Below are 6,868 nucleotides of genomic sequence, written 5' to 3'. Positions count from 1 at the left end.
ACACAGAGGACGTCCATTCAAGCCCCTTGTGGTGCACTACGACCTTGTGATCAACAATGAAAATCAATGCTCTGTTCTCTTAAGACAGTTGCAGTACTCCTCCTGGAGCCTATTACCCGGTTAAACTGTACGGATGAAAAAGTGAAACCAATTGTTATAGAAAATAGGCAGCTGATTCGATGTGTTTATCAAACACCACATCCAACTTTTTCCAGCTCGGAGCATCGATCCCGAGCTAAACTGTAAAATCGATGCGATGGACATTTCACTCAGGTTTGCTACCTTTCCAGAGAGATGTATCGATCGCCGTTGCGCCTCTTATTGATTTATGTAGACTTGTCCATCCTGCCATAATCAACTTGTGGATTTTACCACGCTGAAAGATTCCCCTTGAATTTTGATTGGCTGAGAGAAACAAGGTGGATCCGGCAGAGTCACAACCCTCAGATTGTTATTAGTAAACTCGCTGCCATTTTGTCTCGATCACTTTCCCTGAGGGTTGTTAAAATCTTGAAACAATGTGTAGGTGATTGTTTTTTTTTTATCCAAGGGCTTCATTTGATTGCTTGAAATCCCTTGTTCATTGTTACTGTAGAGCTGCCACATTTTACCTTTGTGTTCAAACAATAACGTGCACTAAACCTTTTCTTCGTCATACTTCATAGCTTCATCAGCAAAACAGGAGCTTTGTATTGCTTTTTTCCTATGGGAAAGGTACATGCCAAAATGCCAATACGATTGTGAATGAAGTCCATTTGAGTCAATAGCTGTTGTGTGCTTCAATACTGTTCCAGTGCAATCAGTTGGTCCTCTTCCGTATTCCTTTGTGCTAATACCAGAGTTTGCCCTATTAAGCTGCTATCAGGACTGTGCTGATATTATTTGAATGAGTCCACAGTCAGTGAGAGCAAGATGGAAGGAGAGTTAAAGAGCTAATGTTTCAGGCAATATCAGGCACCGTCTCTGTTTCACTGCATCCATCCAATAAGAAACTGTAGTTTGTAATTCACTCCCATTGGACGGGATGGCATCCCAGATCAGTAACTGCTGTGTTTGAACCCTCGGCTATGAGGCCGGTACAGCCCCGGCCGAGCACATGCTCCTGTCACTTATCTTTTTCCGTTGGCTGTGTCAGGCGTGTGTCTCGGTCAGCTCGGCCTCCAGCCACCGTCGACAGGTTGTGCGTGTGATGCGGTGCTGTATTTGCCTGATGACGGGGGGTTCAAAGTGTGATTGTTTAACGGTTCTACTTCTGGACCTTGCTGTGAAGTGGGATTGAGATCCCTCATATACATGTTTGACACTGACTGACAATTATTGAGAGCATCTAAGTTCCAAACCTCTCATTCTTGCTGTGCCAGATATTAAAGGGTACTGAATGCCTTGGTGTTGATATGTTAGCAAATCAGGGTATAATTTCTGTTTGTACAAGTGTCTTTGATTTCTCAGTATATTTTGTTGGACTATTGTTTTTACAATGTGCCCCATGCACACGGACTGTATATACCTTGTGCCTAGTATATCTAGTTTCCACATAGTCTATTTTTGTGGTATGTATGTGCCTGTAAAAATGCAAATATGTGTTTTTATTTCCAACTTGCAATATATGTAAAAAAAAAATTAGATGAAGATTAGTATTGCTGAATTAAAATGACAATGTCAGTATATATAATTTTCCCTGATTTGGGAAACACAAAATTGCACATTTTTGTTGGTTTGAGCCTTCCAACACCATGCGCGCTGTACTCTGTACTTTTCATGTTCTGTACATATGGTATACACAGAGATGTGGGGCACATTGTTGTTTTTTTACCACAACTTGCTGTATCAGAAACATTTTCTACAGTGAGTGGGTGTGCTCTGACAGGCTTCTGGTGGATATCGGCAGTCTAGACGTTAGCTTAGATGACCTGCTTGCTGCACAGAGCCAAAACTGACAAAAATGAAAAGAATGACTTGAACTGCGGAGATGCCCGCACAACAACAATACAGACACCTAGGTTATGCACATGCTGGAAAATCTTTCTCAATCTACATTGTTGCACAGTACTTTAAAACGCTGATGCTGGTTGCACACTGATCTGGTGTTTGCCATTCAAAAAAAAAGAAAAAAAGAAAAAAGAAAAAGATCTCTCCAAGGCTGAATTTGGCTCACGAGCCAAAGTCACGAACCCGACTCCTGGTCGAGTTACCTTGACAGATAATAACAGAGTGCATGCTTGTATTTTTCTTATCTAAGCAAAGTTCTGTGTGCGATTCTTAGTGGGACCTTCAAATCTAGACATTGTCGTGTACCAACTGTACAATGATTTTATTTAGTCTAACAGTTAAACCTTTGTGTCGTAGCTACTGTAGCCTGTTTAACTTAACCTAAGCCTTCTCTTTGCTTCAGGACTCTGTGTATTGTGTGCTTGAGTTAGTGTGTGCGTGTGTGTTCCTGTGCCTTTCCTTCTATAATGTTGGTCCCACTTGAGAATATGATGCCATTTAGGGGTTTGAAACCCACAAGAAGCTAAGAGAGATGCCAGCACAAGCTGGAAAGTGTTCCACAGTCACAAACTCCATTTGTTCTAAAAAAAAATCAAACAAAACCAAACAAAAAAGCGTCCACTGTAATCCTCCTAGAAATGACTCTGGCACATCTCTAGACTTAGTAGCATTCCACAGCCTGCACACGCAGCTCAGTGTGGGCATCCAGATCCACTCTACCAGCACCATGTAGACAACAGCACAGATATCTGACACAGCATGTGTTTTCTCTTTCTCTCTCTCTGAAGGCCAGTCTGCAACCACTTCAGGCTGTGCTCGGCTTCTGCTCTTAACAAAAAGGTTCAAGTATGTCACGACTCCAGCTCTGTCTAAGTTGATGTCTACAGTCCAGGGACAAATCAGCACCGAGCCCGAGCTGATGCACTTCCAATTCGCTTCCGAGAGATCAGGTGGACTCTCGGGACACTGGTGATGATTTGTCTCGGTCCAGTCCTTTTCGTGCTGAGATGCACCGGCTGGCGGCGAGGGCACGGGGCTGATTTGAACCTGTGTCCACAAGGCTGTCTTGTCCACCACCTCTGCTGGCCGAGAACACAGAGCCACACCCTGGTCTCTCTCAATAAGCTGGTCCGTCAGTCAGTGGCAATGTTGTTTAAGCGTTCGTAAAAAGACGATACATTGTTGTGCAATAAAAAGATGAGCGCATTGGCATACTTATCCCTCTGTGTGGACTTTTATTCACTGTCTGTGCTGGTCGTTATGCTGTGATAAATACAGTGTGTGTATATGTGTGTGTCTGAACCTTTAACATACCTCCTGGAGTTAAATTGGTAGCTGCAAACACACACACACACACACACACACACACACACACACACACACACACACACACACACACACACCTTAACCGTGTCTATCAGCAACCCCTCCACTCTCGTCCTACACCACATCAGATCCCTCTCTCTTTCTCTCTCTCTCTGCAGACAGGGGCTCTGCTGCATCCCTGATGAGATGTCTGAGCCCAGTCTAAGAGCTTTCCGCTTATGAGTGTGTGTGTGAGAGAGAGAGAGAGCGTACGCAGCACAGCAGTAAGTGTATTTATTCCTGTACCTGAAAGCACGTGCCTTCACATGCAAGGACTGGTTTTGTGTTTGCCTGGATATGGAGAGAGAGTAAATTAACTAGTGGCAGGAGAATATGTGTGTGTGTGTGTGTGTGTGTGCGTGCGTGCTCCTGTGTGTGACAGGGTTGGTGGGTGCGTGCGTCAGAGACGAGGGCAGTCCAAGGACACACTCCTATGGCAGCCTCTCTCTGTCTATTTCTTTTCCTTTTCCTTGCACACAAACACCCCACCCCACCCACCCACACACACACACACACACACACACACATGCATACACACACGCACAAACACACACACACACACACACACTCACACACACAGTGAAGTCTGGATCCTCAGTGATTATGCATGGCACACTGAGATAGAAAAATTAGAATTACATGCAAGGTGAGGTTTTCGACACAGAGCTTTACACACATTCATGTTGACTCCTCACATCTACATGCAGCTCCTACAAATGTGGGTGAGGCCATCCGCACTGCGTGTGCGTACTTTTACCTTGACGTGACATAATGTCCTCTCTCTCTTCCACTCTACTGACACACACAACCTGTCTCTCTCTCTCCCTCTGTCTCTCCATTTCATTGTAATTCAATGAGGAAGCAATGTACTGATAGTGGCTGCAGGCAGATACTACACCCAGTGGTGAAGCTATATGTAGTCTGAGTATATAGTGTCCTCCTGTAGACGGCCAAGGGTTGTCCTCTACCTCTTTTCCTCTGCAGTACCGGTCCTCTACTGTGTCCCTGCCTGTCCTACTTCAATTAATCATATCAGCACGTCTCGCACTACCCCCCAGGCTGTTTACCTCCAGAGGGCAATTTGCTTATTTAGCTGCTTACTGGTATCCTCATCCATCTCCTCCAGTTTTCCTTGAACATCTCGAGAGGTCTGGATTTTTGCACAGTTTCGAGCATTTGTGTCCCAGTAAGCAAAATGTGCATTTACACCTGCTGCAGTTCAGGTGTTCTTTTACATGTGCACAGAAAACTATCTGTGTGTGACAAAGTACAAACACACACACACACTGACCTAACATTTCCTCTTTCCTGAAACTGCCTCAACCGTGTCTCTCTGCACTGGTGAGCGTCTGTAGAACACAGCTCGGATCTGAATGCCAGGATTAGCATTTGGTCGGAGCTCCGAGTCCATGAATGAGTCAGTGTGTGAGATAGAGAGAGAGAGAGAGAGAGAGAGAGAGAGAGAGAGAGAGAGAGAGAGAGAGAGAGAGAGAGAGAGAGAGAGTAAATCATCTTACAGCAACAAGCGGCCTCAGTAACATCACAGTCTTCTGGACAGTGGGCTGGGGCCTGAAGTGAGAAGTGCGTCAATCTAAAACGATCAAGTGAAAAAACACAGAGTGTAAGAGACAGAATGGAGGGGTCGCATGGTCTTCATGGCCGACTGATCGATGCTGTCTTCATCCAAGGACACTTGGCCTCCAAATCAACAGCTCGCCATTCAGCAGCACACTTGCAGCACAGATATATCAAAAGACCGGATATGGCAAAGAGATATTTCTCATTGCTCTCGTTCCCGTCCAGTGATCCAAGTATATGTGTGGCAAAATTGGCATAAACATCCTCTCCTCTATTTCTGGGTATTAACACATTTTTAAACCATGATAAATATACATCTTACATTAGGACAATTGTTTTGACCAGTGAATTACATTTATTTTATTGTGGCAACAACCAATTGAGCAGACCACTATATATTTCTGTGCATGAATATATTGAACAGTTTTATCGTTTCTACACCTTATTGTTAAAAAGTTAATTATTAAAAAAAAATGTGAATTCAGACATGAGATGCAGATCTTTATTGTAATATCTTATTGTAACTGAATTGATAAAATAGAGAATTTAACACCATTTCTTATCAAACAGTGTACATGTGCTTAGAGCAACAAATGATATAATGAGCACTGTGTCTCTTAAAGGCGGAGGAGGAGGAGGAGGAGGAGGAGGAGGAGGAGGAGGAGGAGGTGGAAGAGGAGAAAGAGGAACAGGGCAACAGCAGTAACAAGGGCACAGCCTGGATGTAGCCGCTTGTACATTCAGTGTTTGGTATAAATTATGAACGTCTCTTGATACTGTTTTATAATACAGCAACTATTTCTTCTGAACTTCATATTTCTGAACTTCTGAACTTCAAACTAAGAAAAGGTAAACCGTCCCCTGCTCAGATCTACACCCACTTAGGCTGTTGTTATTAGATATCCTTCTCTTGAAAAGACACAAGATAATTTTCAGGAGAGAAAAGGTAAAGAGGAGAAGAGGAGGTCGGCGTCTGGGCTTTCTGTGAGCAGCTGGCCTGAGCAGGGCTCTGCACATCTGCTCTACTAAACACTTCCCATTAGTGTCGACCCAGAAACGTCCATGAACCCCCTGGCCAATAAAAAAGAAGAAAAATGGAGGGTGTGAAGTAAAAAAAAGAGAAAAGCAATGTGGACTGCAAAGCAGTGATAAGCTGGAAATAAGATTCATGGAGAAATGGGGGAAAAAATCTCTGGGTAGATTTTCCCCTTCCCTCAATCACTTTGTTTTATTAGCCAAACATGTTATCTCCTCTGGTCTTTCAGCTGTGATTGTTCAGCGACAGGAGACGAAGGCCCCCGCTCAATAATTTCACTCCATCATCCACTTCCAGCGATAATATTTGCTCGGGCCCCCGGCTGAAGTGATGAAAGCCCGGACAATGCTCCGGCTTCTGAATCATCTCATCTGTTCTGCTCTATCAAGGTCTGCACTCTGTGATACTGTGGCAATTCATCATAGCAGACACACTCAAACATTCACACACTGTCGCACACTGTCACACGCACAAACACACACACACACACACAATGAAAGAAAAGTATCATTCTCCATGTACACTCCTCATTGCAGAGCTGTTATAAACTAATAAGAGAACACACACTAAAAACACCATCCAACCTCTGAGTCTGTTATTACCAGTATCCTGTGGAGCTCTTGACCACTTACAGCATGAACCACACCAGTAACCAGTGGATCCCCATTTAGTTTGTATCATACACACATGCACAGGCACCCTGGAGACTGGGTTTCACATGAATCACACAATTTCCCTGAGCTACAGGAGGTGGTAACATGCCAAGAGACGAATTCAGCAAGTAAACATGGATTGTGTTTCAAAGTAATGATCTATGAAGTCATAGAGACCTGTGTGTGTGTGTGTGTGTGTGTGTGTGTGTGTGTGTGTGTGTGTGTGTGTGTGTGTGTGTGTGTGTGT

This window comes from Platichthys flesus, chromosome 14 (assembly GCF_949316205.1).
Source record: "Platichthys flesus chromosome 14, fPlaFle2.1, whole genome shotgun sequence".
Lineage (NCBI taxonomy): Eukaryota > Metazoa > Chordata > Actinopteri > Pleuronectiformes > Pleuronectidae > Platichthys > Platichthys flesus.
Note: the sequence above shows the minus strand (reverse complement) of the source record.